Below are 14,688 nucleotides of genomic sequence, written 5' to 3' on the forward strand. Positions count from 1 at the left end.
GACAGTCATATGGGGATGAAGGGTGCCCTGAAAAACGCGCCGCTACACAGTTAAGCAATAGATAGTCACAGCTGCATGCTAAGCTAAACTAATAGTTGAAGTAATTGAGGCAGTGTCTGCAGAAATAACGAAAAGCACAGGATTAGACAAGCATTGCAATAAGTCATTCAGAGCTGGCGAAATGTACGCGAGCGCGTTAGAATGAGTAAGTCATTTAGTAAACGCAAGTCTGTAGTCCAAAGAGCCGGCAAATGTAAATAGGTGTTGTAAGTTTGGAAAGGGAGTAGGAACAGCCTGGTACCAGCAGTTAGGTACCCGCTAGAGATCTGAAACCCAGTGTGAAACTGTACTGTGCCCCGGTGGTCCAGTAGATCAGTATGCTCCAGAGAGCAGCAGTGCTGTCCAACCGTCCGACACGGATGCAAGCAGGCAGAAATCTCATCAAATGGAGACGAACGGAGGCCACCCGTTCCGATGTCAATGCACGACTGTGCCTGTCTTAGGTTGTCCCTCGCCCGAGGGATCTTACCCGTCATTGGCTAACCAGTCGTGCTGCATTGAGTAATCGACGCCGACATCCGTTTCACCACCCCAAGGACAGGTGTGGGCAGCTCAGTAGCATGGTCAGTGGCCTCCGAGAGTGGCTGAGGCCAGTCAGGAATATTGGACAGTCCGCAAGGGCCGCTTGCGAGAACAGCAGTGTTTCGATTGCCAGGGCGCACAGTACATCTCACCCACCCGCTGTTATGGAAGGATCAATTCACATATCCCCAATTTAAACGGGCAAAATAAATAGGTGGGGGCTCTTTGGACAACCAGGTTGCATTTATCGTACATGAAGATGAAAAGTTAGTCATGAGTACAACAGGATCAGACGAATTTGAAAGAAAGTCATTGAGGGAGCTGACATGCACCAGTGAGATAGGATTTACTACGCCCGAACCGCGAGCTTATGCAAAGGTGGTGCTATAGCAATGAAGAAAAGAATTGGGAGATCCCCACTCGCCAGCCCTTATCGCATCCAGCCGTAAGCAAGAAACCTGGTATCATGGCTCATGAGCGGACGTCGCATTACAGCACGTATTGGATGTGTCCCTGTCCGTTTGTAGGAGGTCACACACAGGCTGTCGTGTTGTTGGAGTTGGTGGCAGCGACGTCTCCTGGTGGAGCTCACCAGATGGGGGTCCGGTTGAAAAGTAATGAAACCACATTACCTTTAAACCAGTGAGATGGGGCTTTAGGAATGCAGTGAAAAGGAGTCCCCCTATCCCCAGGGTGACATTTTGGTGGGGACAGTGAGGAACCATCTGACCACTATGGGGAAAAAAAAAGTATTGTGTTGAATACCATAATATAAGGAGACGTGATAGGGGTCTGTGGGGGCGGTAAGTCTGGGAGGCCAGAGCGGATGGGAGGCAGTCCTCAAATTCTCCAGTCAGTACTTCTGGATGTGAGGTCTGTGCTCATCTGGAACGTCGAATGCATCCAGTAAGAGTGCGCTCGTCCTTTCGTGCAAGAGAACTCTCATTATGTCTTTAAAAGGAATTGACCATGCGTTCATGGCACACCATCTTCCTCTGTCACCCTAACCCGGCCAGTAAAGAGTTTGATATTATTGAATGTGATAGAGGCTTCCCCGTAATTTAAATTTGGGTGACGGGAGTATCTGGTAGGGTTTGACCCCAACCACCCCGGACACCATCCCTTATGAGAATATACAACCTGTCCAGACGCTGTAGGTGTCCTCTGGGTAGTTGGTACCGTGGGTGCCTGGCAACCGGAGCACCCATACACCACATGCCCCTTCATGTTTCGAAGAGTCCCTTTAACCGTTCCCAGGCGTATCCATGCTATTAGCCACCAGAGTAGTTGATCCATCTGTAAAAATAAAAAAAAGAACCCCTCCTGCTGCCTCTACAACATTTCCCCCTTCTCAGGGCAGGTTATCCCCGAAAGGGTGACCTCAGATCACCTCCAGCGCTGCCATGCGGGGTATGAACACGTAAACTTCCTTCTTTTCCATCCTACCAGACTTTTCCGTGTCCCCTCCGTGCAGCAATGTCAATGGGAATCCCTAGCCAATCAGAACCCTCCAATGCTGAATGGGAGTCCCTCGTCCAATAGAAACACACACACACACCGCAGTTCGACCAATGACTCACACAATTTCAGTAAAATCGTAGCCTAAAACCGGCTTCTATAATCCCGGACCAAATCGGCATGTACGAAAACATGTTGTTACTTGCTGTTTTGTAATAAAAAGTAGATTACAACCTGTCGAAAAAGATGTAATTAGAAGCATGATTCATATTAACTTAATAATTAATAAACAACTTCCCACCCAGTGATATAATTCCAACATCACAACCGGAACGGCTCTCCCTTCATTTATCAGGGCATTCCCGACTGAAATCCCTTAGCCTTTCACAATAGCAGCATCCTGACTGTGGAGACTGTCGGTACAGCCCCTGTTGCTCAAAACCTGTAACCAATGCTACTCCTTGGTTCTCCGTATCCCCGTTCCTCTTTGCCCTACATGCTGTTTCTTGCTGCCCACTGCAAGCCCAGCAATTGCAGGGTTTACCTCGTTTCGTTCGACCAGTCGGGTGTCTGGTCCGATCCCGTGCCCCCCGGTCTCTGAGCAGTTACAGACAAAATGTCCGATGCCATTACAATCCCTGCATTGAACTCCCATCTCCTTGACGCAGTCGCGGGCAAAATGCCCTGTTTCCTTGCAAATCCAGCACAATTTCCCTCCCTCCTTATCGCAGCTGTAAGCAAAATGCCCGATTTCTCTACACTTCCAACAACGCCCGGCTAATTGACCTCCCCTTTACCCCCTTGGTGTCCCTGTGGGCGGCCGTGTTGGTTGACCGCGGGCAGGCATGTCGGAGCGATCACGGCCTGCCCTGTCGGGGCAAGGCGAGAGCCCCCCCCAGGGCAGCCTGGGATGTTCAGCTCTGAGGGTTACGTTGTGCAATAGTAGGTGACCTGTTAGGGTCACAGTGCCGCCAAGGCTGAGTCGCCAACAGGGCACCTCGGAACGTACCGTTCTGGGACGGCGCAATCTCTCCGATCCAAAATCTGCATTCTCCATTATGCCTTTCCCGTCACTCCCTATACCTATCTTTCCCTCTGTCCCTCTTCCTTTCTCCTACTCTGTTTCACCCCGTCCCTATTTCTGTGCCGTTCTTACCACAAGCTACTGTCAAAAATGAAACTTGAAATGTCCTCAATATATTGCTGTTACGTAAGGATAAGAGATAAGTTAGATTCGATAGTAAGGCAGCCTTTACTTGTGGGAGGGCAGAAGTTATCAACCTTAAAAGAAGTTATTGTAAGATTGTAGAAAACCACATTTAAAACAGTCCCGAATCGTAAAATCCAAGGAACAAACTTACACAGTCAAATAGCAGTAAAACAGCTCCTGCTCGCTGTGCCACTGTCCACGCTCTCTCTCTTTTTCACACAGGCTGCTGGTACAGGTCTGCTGCTACTCGCACCTCCGCTGCTGTCGCGAGTCAGCAATCCCAATCCTGAAAGTAAGTTTCTTATCCCTATCCGTACCTCTTGTAATCTATCCCGTATCTGCTTCCCTGCCGTTCTCAACATCCGTTAAATTCACAGCACTCGCTCTCTCTCACACTGGACCGGCCCCTCGCACACTGCTTGTCTGCACCCAGCTCATCCCACTCATACCATCGGTGACTCTGTATCCCCGTTCCCGTCTACTTCTGTCCCCTTAGGATGCTAGCAGCGAGTGTGTCTATCGATAGTTGTCAGAGTTAAAGTGCTTAGTAAAAAGAGAAAGGATCCAATCAGTCAAGTGCGGTCAGCGCTGTATTAATTAATTTCAAAAAGCGTCCAGGCTCCGTAAGCCACGCTGTACCTTAACTCAGACCCAGAGTTTTTTCCCCACTAGCGCGTCGGGCCCGACAAAATCCCCCATTCAGAAGAAAATTACTGCAGTACTGGACGTCTCCCGTGTCAGAGCCTTCGTTACCTCTGAAGACAGTCCATCAGGGCACCTTGTTACCTTCGAAAATTGGCCGTCAGAGCACCTCGTCACCTCTGAAAATTGCCCGTCAGAGCACTTTGTCACCTCTGAAAATTGGGCTGCCGGAACCACTTATGACCTCCGGGAAGAACACACTTTAACTCAACTCAAAAACTGCGTTCAGGATCCAAAATTCACGTATTAACTCAACTCAAAAACTTCATCCAGGATCCGAAATCCACGCATTAACTCAACTCAAAAAGCTCGTCCAGGATCCAAAATTCACGTATTAACTCAACTCAAAAACTTCATCCAGGATCCAAAATTCACGTAATAACTCAACTCAAAAACTTCATCCAGGATCCAAAATTCACGTATTAACTCAACTCAAAAACTGCGTCTAGGATCCAAAATTCACCTATTAACTCAACTCAAAAACTTCATCCAGGATCCAAAATTCACATATTAACTCAACTCAAAAACTGCGTCTAGGATCCAAAATTCACGTAATAACTCAACACAAAAACTTCATCCAGGATCCAAAATTCACGTAATAACTCAACTCAAAAACTTCATCCAGGATCCAAAATTCACGTATTAACTCAACTCAAAAACTGCGTCTAGGATCCAAAATTCACCTATTAACTCAACTCAAAAACTTCATCCAGGATCCAAAATTCACGTATTAACTCAACTCAAAAACTGCGTCTAGGATCCAAAACGCATTAACTCAACTCAAAAACTTCATCCAGGATCCAAAATTCACGTATTAACTTAACTCAAAAACTTCATCCAGGATCCGAAATCCACGCATTAAATCAACTCAAAAACCTCGTACAGGATCCAAAATTCACGTATTAACTCAACTCAAAAACTGCATTAACTTAAGGCTAGCCATGGATCAATTAGTCACTTCAGTACCGTGAAAACAGGCAGGTATTAGTGGAGAAGTGAGAAAATAGCTTACCAGTATGGATTCTGCAATGTTGCTGCCAAACTGATTTAAAAGTACTGTTTGTGTTGGTGAGGATCAGGGAGCAGACAAAGACTGACTAACTAAAAAAATTTACCTACTGGAAGTCTTTGCTTTAACAGGCGCTTCCTCACCTTTTAAAAGTTCGGCCGAAAGTTTGTCTGCCCTCCGATCCGCCAACGTGGCCAACTTGCGGTCGTCTCTTTCCCTTCCCACGTTCAGGCTCACCATCTGTTGAGACGGAAACCGTATGGTCTCGTCTCCACGTGTTCGTTGGAAGGAGAGATCAAACCGGCTAGAGTTTGGAGCAAAAACACCGTTTATTACAGAATCAAGACTGGCAAACTGTACAACGAATTCAAAAGCATGCAATTCGTTGGAGAAGGCGTTCCCTCTCTCCCTTCGGATCTGGTGCAGTTTTACTTCGCGCTTCCTTGAGTTCCCGGTCAGGTTCCCCTTGTTCGGCTCTTTCATTGGTCGGTTCACCTATCTGTGAAGGGATTAGTGTCTCTATTGGCTGCCCCGAGATACCTGTCCCACTCCTGCTGTGCCGAACAATGGATAGACATCCTGGGTTCGGCAGTTTCCGATCTTGTAAATTAAAAGTTTATTGTTGGAAGGGTTTCCTCATTGCCATGCGTCTGGCTGTCTGGGCGTTCACAATAGTTCTCCATAGTTGAATATACAGATATTATCATTTAACATAGGACCCAAATGAGTTTGACGTCAGCAGAGGCATTAGCAAGTACTTTATCAATCAAGTGTAGTATCGGTGCGATTTACACTATCTGATAGTTACCGGTTTCCTTTATTAACAATGAGAGTGTAACAGGATGATCTGAAACTGACGGACATGTTCTAATCCCCCAGGAATGTGGCCCCAGGCAGACAGTCCTGCAGTGGCTGGGTTTACTTTACATGGCTGTGTTTTAGCTGGTATCTGACAGTGTCTGCTTTAATAATGGTGCTCCCCTCCCTAGCCCCAATGTAGGTACCCCGATAGCAGATTCTCCCCAACAAGAGCTAGGTTGTTCTCAGTGCATCATTTTTCCAGGTCTTCCATCTCCTGTCTCTAGTCTGTTGCGTTGCCATCTGAGACTCAACCGACTATGGTAGTGTCATCGGCGAACTTGTAAATGGCACTAGTCTTGTATTTGGCGACATAGTCATGGGTATATAGTGACCACAGTAGGGGCTGAGTATGCACTCCTTGGAGACTCCAGTGTTGAGTGTTAGTGAGGATGAAATATTGTCCCCAATCTTCACTGATTGTGGCCTGTGGGTCAGGAAATGAGGATCCAGTTGTAGAGAGTGGGGCTTAGTCGGAGATCACTAAGTTTAGTAATCAGTCTCAAGGGGATAATAGTGTTGAAGGCTGAACTGTAGTCAGTGAGTAGGATTCTTATGTAGCTGTTCTTGGTGTCAAGATGTTCTGGGGAGGAGTGAAGGGCAAGTGAAATGGTATCTGACGTGGATCTGTTGGTCCGATAGGCAAATTGGAGTGGGTCAAGAGTAGTGGAGAGCCTGGAGTTGATTAATGCCATGACCAGCCTTTCAAAGCACTTCATAACCATCGAAGTTAGGGCCACTGGGTGGTAGTTATTGAGACATGCTGAATGAGTCTTCTTAGGCACAGGGATGATGTTGGCCCTCTTGAAACAGGCAGGGACAGTGCCCTGCTGCAGACAGAGGTTGATGATGTCCGAGAAGATCTCTGCCAGTTGATCTGCGCATGCTCTGAATGCACAGCCTGGTACTCCATCTGGTCCTATCGTTTTCCTTGGATTCACACAAAGGAAAACTGATCTGACCGCTGATGCAGTGACTGTTGGGGTAGGTTTGTCAGGCCTGGTCACAATAGTGTTACCTCTCCACTGAAATTCTGCTCAAAGCGAGCATAGAAAGCATTGAGATGATCTGGGAGGTCTGCTATCTTGCACTGTCTCTTTTTAGAACCTGTGATGTCATTCAGTCCTTGCCATAGTTGCCGGGTGTGTGTCTGGGTCTCTAGTTTGGATCGGTATTGGCCCTTGGCTGGCTTAATGGCTCTGCGAAGGTCATATGTGGATTCCTTATATTTGAGTGGGTCTCCTGACCTGAAGGCCTCATGCCTGGGTTTTAGCAGGTTCTGTATGTCCTGATTCATCCAGGGTTTCCTGTTGGGGAACAGCCGGATTGACTTCCTCAGTATGCAGTCCTCCACACACGTGCCGATAAAGTCTGTGACGGTGGTGGTGTACTCGTCCAAGGTACCTGCGGCCTGTTTGATCATGGCCCAATCAGCTGATTCCAGAAAGCACTGGAGTTGATCCTCTGCCTCCACTGACCAGCACTGGACCTCTATCTGTGAGGGGGGTCTGCTGCTTGAGCTATTGTGGTTGGAGTTCCCGAATTAAGAGCGGGGGATGGAGTGGTAGGCATCTCTCACAGTGGTCCAACTCGAATTGAGTCCACACTGAGGCTGAGAATTTGAGTCCATGCAAAGGTGAGGAGTTCACTCTAGTTTTTTACGCAATCATCTCCAATGCTGCTTGTGGACAGGAAGTAAAAAGAAAAAAAAAGCAAAAAGAGAAGGAAAGAAAGGACTACTTTCAGGAATCCTACTCCACCACCATCTTGGAAGTTAAACCCTTAATGCAATGATTTTTTTTGTAAGATGTAATGCACTGATTACTTTTTAAAAGACTATGTGGACTCATACAGGCACAACGTGAAATGAAGGATGCTTGCTAAGGAAAAGGCACCAGGAATAACAGAATCAATCTTACCCCTGCAAGGAACAGGGAAATTTGAATCTGCAATACCTTCTGGAGAACCTTTTGAGAGAGGTCACACAGAGGGAAAAGATATGATCGCATTTTTGAACCAAATGAGAAATAATTCAAGATCTGCCCAAGAGTCAGCAGCCTCTGTTCTCTTTCCTTCTTTGCACCTCATCTCAGCAAAGTACGTGAGCTGAAACCCCATCAGAGGTCATGGAGGACTCCTGGTGAAGATTTGTTCGTATTTGCCTCACTTGAAGCATAAGTGATCCTCAGCTACAGCTCCAACTGTTCCAGGAACGGTGCCAGCAGTTTGCTCATGTACAGAATAGCTTCACATTCAGGACACCACCTAGGACAGAGTGATTTATCCTTTTTCTATGAATTTAATTATTACTGGACCAATGTGCTTTAAATTTAACACATTGCAGGGCTTTCAGTTTTTGGGCTGAATGTTACGAGAAAGCATCTGCATGTCAATTTCAGAATGTCGAATTCCATTGAGGATTTCTCTCTTTGAGTTCTTGTGAGTTATTTCACACCATTCTCCGCTGTTTCCCTACTTAAGTTTACACCGTGCCTCAATAGCATCGCACTCACACTATGTTGTGCTCACCATCAGGAAGGTACTTACCACTGCTGGGATTGCTGGGATTTCCTCCGCCAGCATATTTAATGCACAACTGTACACCGGGTCAATCACTGCCAGCCAGAAACTCACCTTCACAGTTTGACTGTGAGAAGAGTTGCAGGGAAAGTGAGGACTGCAGATGCCCTTCATCAGAAATCGGATGCCCGAAGCATCAACTCTCCTGCTCCTTGGATACTGCCTGACCGGCTGTGCTTTTCCAGCACCACACTCTTCGACTTTGTCTCCCTCAATCCCTGCCTTTGTCTCAGTCTAGGAGAAAAAAGACCCACAATAAGGTTAAGTCAGCATATGGTATACTTGCTGTTATTAGTTACAGCATAGTGCTTAAGAGCAGAGGAGCTACGCTGGAACTGTAAAAAACATTGGTTAGGTCACAGCAAGAGCATTATGTACAGTTCTGAAATTGACATTATAGGAGGGATGTAATTGCCTGGAGAAGGTGCAGAGGAGGTATACCAGGACATTTTCTGGGCTGGAGAGTTTCGGTTGTGAAGACAAATTGGCAAGACCACGTTTGTTTTCCATAGAGCAGAGGATGTTGAGAGGGGGGCATGATTGAGATGTACAAAATTATGTGGGGTATGGATAGAATGACAGCAAGGAACTTTTCCCCTTGATGGAGGGATCAATGTCCAGGGGACATAAAGGGCAGAGGTTTCAAGGAGATGCGAGGGAAAGAAGATGGTGAGAATCTGGAACTCACTGCCTATAAGGTGGTAGAGGCAGAAACTCTCATAACATTTAAGAATTGTTTAGATGTGCACTTGCAAAGGTAAGGCATACAAGGTTATGGAACAAGGTGCTGGAAAATGAGATTAGAATAGTAGATTGTTCTTGTTGACTGGTGTAGATTCAATGGGCCCAACGGACTTTTCTCTGTTGTAGATCTCTATGGCTCTATGCCTCAGGAAATATTGGAGGAGTGTTCCAATGCTCTCTATATCATGTTGCCTTATGCATGTGTGCATCTGACTGTCTCCATGAACCGGTTAGTGAATGCTATGAAGACCCGGATCCAGCAATCTCAGAGTCGGTTGGATATGCACATAGACGTGCACTCCATTGGTCCAGGCATGAGTACTCAGTAACAAGTGCAAGTGAGATTATGATGAAGAAGTTGGGCCCTTTGGTATAAATAGATCCAAATTGCCTTTAGGGCAGGAGTTCCAGGAATTTGACCCATAGACACTGAAGGAATGATGATATAGTTCCCATTCTGGATGGTGAATGGTTTAGAAGGGAATTTGCAGATGATGGTGTTCACATGTATCTGTCGATAGCATGGTGGCTCAGTGGTTAGCACTGCTGCTTCACAACACCAGGATCCTAGTCCTGGGTGACTGTGTGGAGTTTGCACATTGATGGACTGAATATTCCGCTTCCACACTGTAGGGAATCTATGACCTTGGCTTTCTAGAAGGAATTGATTGTGGGTTTGGAAAGTGCTATCTAAGGAGCCTTGGTGACCTTTTGCAGTGAATCCTATAGATGGTTCACATTGCTGCTATTGAGTGTTAGTGGTGGAGTAAATGAATCGAGTAGGCTGCTTTGACTTGGATGGCTTTTTGAGTGCTGTTGGAGCACTCAATCAAGCTTGTGAGGATTGTTCCATCACTTCCCTGACTTGTGCTTTGCAGGGAATGAACAGGCTTCAGGTGAGATACTCACTGCAAAATTCTTGGCCTCTGACCTGCGCTAATCATTTTACTTATCTGACTAGTCCAAATCAGTTTCTAGGCAAAAGTGAGTACTGCAGCTGCTGGAGATTAGAGTCAAGATTAGAGTGGTGCTGGAAAAGCATAGCAGGTCAGGCAGCATCCGAGGAGCAGAAAAATTGATATTTTGGGCAAAAGCCCTTCATCAGGAAGGGCTTCCGAAATGTCAGTTTTCCTGATTGTCGGATGCTGCCTGACCTTCTGTGCTTTTCCAGCACCACTCTAATCTCAGATCAGTTTCTAGTCAATATGAAGCACTAGAATGCTAATCCTGGTTGGATTCAGTGATGCTGATGCCTTTGAATGTCAAGGGGCAATGGTTAGATTCTTTTATTTGAGATGGTCATTGCCTGGCAATGTCATATGAATGTTGCTTGCCACTTGTTAGTCCAAGCTGATATTGCACAGATGCTGTGGTACTTGGCATGCAGTGCTACAGTATGAGGAATTGAGAATGGTACTGAACAATGTGCGATCACCTGTGAACATTACTTCTGACATTATATTGGAGGGAAGGTCATTGATGAAGAGTTGAAGACGATTATGCCTAGGATACTACTCTGAGGAACTTCTGCAGAGATATCCAGGAGCTGAGAACATTGACCTCCAACAGCCACAACCATGCTCTTATGTACCGTATGACTCCGACCAGCAGAGAGTTTTCACCCTGATTCCCACCGACTTTAGTACTACCTCTTGATGCCACACTTTTTGTGGTGAGATAAAGTTCTTCCCATACCAAAGGTGACACTAAATGCTGAAATATCAGAAACTGTTGAGATCACAATTCTCAAGTGTCAGGCTCAAATTCGATGTTTCGTGAATATAAAGAACGGAAAGACCTCATCTGACAGAAGCGAAAATTGATTTGACCTTATCAATCATCACTTTCCAAACTGAAAATGATGGGTAGAATTGTGACATACAGTCCGAACAGTGTCAAAATGCTGAACTTGATTTAGTGTCTACTTACTAAAAGTTGGAAACTTCAAAGGGGACAATTTTTAATGGAATAATACTTTCTCACGACATGGTGCATAGGTATTAGAAAAGAATGGAACATCTATGTAATCTTTGATAGGGGATTTATGGTACTGTCGTCAAAATAATATGAATTAGTGAGTTTTGAGAAGATTTGTAGCTCAGGTTGAGGTTCTGGATGTAGGTTTGCTCGCTGAGCTGGAAGGTTCATTTCCAGACATTTCATCACCCTGCTAGGTAACATCATCAGTGGGCCTCCGGGCGAAGTACTGCTGATGATTCCTGCTTTCTATTTATATATTTGGGTTTCTTTGGGCTGGTAATGTCATTTCCTGTGGTGATGTAAATTCCTGTGGTGATGTCTGGAAATGAACCTACCAACTCAGCAAGCTAACTTACATCCAAAATCATATGAATGTTCACAATCACTTTTGCCCATCATTCCTGTATTTTATTTTGATATAACTGTTCAGGAATCTCCCATGGATAACTGCAGAGAGCCAAAAAGTCCAGGAAATTATTTTTAGATCAAGAGAAGGAAACAGCATTTCCTAATTTTGCACGAAGGATAAAATCTTGTTCAATAAAAGCACTTTAAATCGCTAGGTAGAAAGGATAGTTTTCGGCATGTCAGAAACAAAACTTGATGTGATATCAAATTGTAAGTGGAATCTTTCTATATGTTCTAATAGAAGGTGTAAGAGCTATCTTCATTTTCCAGTAACCAATAAAACAAAATCACTACATTGTCTCTTTGTATACTTCTGAAAAACCTTTTCCAAATACACTTACTGTGACCACGTACAGCTTCTTTGTTTTCATGATCAAGCAGAGATCCCACAACATCACTTCAGAGTCAAGTTAGCAATGCCAAGGGTTATCAACAATATCACGGATTATATTAAGGATGAATTTTTTTGGTCATATTTGGCTTGTTAATGCATGTTTATATGCAAACTTTTTCCACATTTTCATACCAACTTTCTTATTCATAAAGACACAGTGAACAAGTAGGGACTATTAATCAGGAATTAATCTTCCTGAACAGGAAGAGGAAGGCCAGCTTACAGCGTTTCTCGAACAGTGGCTTCCACAGCTTTTAAATCTGGAGACTGGATCAGGCCAGGTAAGGGTGGAATGGGCCAACTGGGTTGCAATACGTGGGCCCGGCTCAAACCAGCGCCCCCGCCTGGTCATGTTCTGGCTGCAGAGCTATAAGAAGGGGCAGATGCTCTTAGAAGCTTCCAGAAATCTTGGGAAAGATCCCCAAAACATGATTTATAAAGGATCCAGCATTATGTTCTTCCAGGACTTTTTCCCAGCTCTGGTCCAAAAGAGGAAGGCATTTGATGAAGCGAAGAAGTGTTGAAGGGACTTAAATATTCAGTACTCCTTGCGCTCCCCAGCGACGCTACATTTAACCATGAAGGGTCCGTTATAACTTCGGATAGCCAGAAAAGGCCAAGGAATGTTTGGACTCTCTTAGATAAATTGTAAGAATTAATTGATGTTGTTTTGCTCTCCCCCCACTCTGGTTTACATTCCCCCCCCTTTTTTATATTAATCCCTTTTTGTTTACCTTACTGTTTAATATTATCTTCGGGGGATGGGGAGAAGGATTTATTTATTTGTTCTCTACTTAGCAATTTTCTCCCCCCCTATATATATATAGGCCTGGGCATCTAGTTAATGTTGGTGGGGGAAGGTGGTTACCTTATCCTGTTTTATTTCTGTCTTTAGGAGCAGGGTTGTTTTCCCCAGTTATTTTGTATTATTATATTTAATTATTATTTGTTGAGGCTGTAATTTTATAGTTATATATGTTTATACATGGTATTAACATTACCAAATATATCCAGGTGTTGGTGTGTGTGTGGTGGGGAAGGGGGGGGTGTAAAGTGCTCACTGCTAACTCTAGCGCTGTAGTATATTTGAATTTTCTTCATCCTATCGAGGAGCGCCTGGGTCAAGGGTGGGGCATTGGTTGGGAGAGGATAGGATGGACTGTTGGAAAGGAAGTGATACCCCTCTGGGAACAAGGGGGAAAATCTCCATTTAAATACGTTTAATATTTTTTTTACTTAGAAATAGTTTTTTATTGTATTGATGTTAGTGTATTAAAGAGCCTTTTTTTGTTCTATGCTCGGGATGTTCTGAAGAGGGTTTCCCCTCCCGAGGGGTCTCGGACTTGCCTGGACGATCATGGTTGATCAGTTGGTTAAGTGGCGCACCTGGAATGTCAAGGGAAGTAATTCACCAGTCAAAAGGAAGAAAATATTATCAAAACTCAAGAAAGAAAGGGTTGATATAGCTCTCCTACAGTAGACACACTTATTGGATAAAGAACACTTGAAATTATGACAGGATGGATTTGATCAGGCCCTTTTTTCTTCTTTCAGCTCAAAAAGCAGGGCAGTTGTTATTCTTATTAGGAAGAATTTCCCTTTCAAAATCCTAAATCAGATAAAAGATGAATCTGGATGATATATTCTGATTAAAGCCCTTATAAATGGAGAGGAATATGGGATCTTAAATTTGTATTGCCCGGCACATCCTTTTAAATTTATAACTGAAGCCTTCTCAAAATTGATGGCTCTCGGTGCTCATCATACAATTATAGGGGGAGATTTTAATTGTATTATGGATCCGGAAATAGATAGGATTCCCAAGAGTACTGCAGGAGTATCCCCCAGATCTAGACAATTAGTGGATTTGAACAAAGAATTAGAACTAGTAGATGTATGGGCAGAGATTTTTCTTTTTACTCCAATCCACATAAATGCCATACCAGAATCGATGTTTTTTGCCCCCTCGATTTTTTAAAATTCCATATCATCCTGTAAAATAGGCAGTATAGCAATTTCCGATCACGTTGCTGTATATATGGAAATCAAGGCGAGGAACAATGAGACATCCCCCCGACATTGGCGTATGGACCCCTTTCTGATGAAAGATAGTAAATTTGTCAAGTACTTCTCTCAAGAATTGAAAACTTTTTTAGAAATTAATTCAGGTACGGCTAGCAACCCATCAATGATGTGGGAGACCATCAAAGCTTACGCGCGAGGTTTGATCATCTCATACTCAGCAACCCAGAAAAAATTAAAGGGAGAACAATAGCGTCTGCTCGAAGCTCCCTTAAAAATGGCTGAAACAGCATATGCTGACAGACCTTCTATTATCAAATTACAAAGGATTACAGCCTTTAGGACACCACGCTTACCCAAACAGCTAAGAGGGAAATATTATTTCAAAACAAAGGTTATATGAATTTGGAGATAAACCTGGGAGATACTTAGCATTTCTCGCAAGGAATAAAAGGCCCCTCAAACTATCACATCTCTCAAAGAAAGTATGGGTATTATGACTCATGATCATAAAAGGATGAATGCAATCTTTAGAAAATTTTATTCTGATTTATATAAATCGCAGGATTGCGAAGACAGGACTAGGAGGATGCAGCCATTTTTTAAAAACCTGACCTTTCCGGACCTAACTCCAGAACAGGTATCGGTCTTGAATGTTCCCCTAACAATCCACGAAATACTTGACGCAATCAGGCAACTTCAGAGCGGTAAGGCACCTGGCCAAGATGGCTTCCAAGCTGA

The sequence above is a fragment of the Hemiscyllium ocellatum genome, chromosome 12 (assembly GCF_020745735.1).
Source record: "Hemiscyllium ocellatum isolate sHemOce1 chromosome 12, sHemOce1.pat.X.cur, whole genome shotgun sequence".
Taxonomy (NCBI): domain Eukaryota; kingdom Metazoa; phylum Chordata; class Chondrichthyes; order Orectolobiformes; family Hemiscylliidae; genus Hemiscyllium; species Hemiscyllium ocellatum.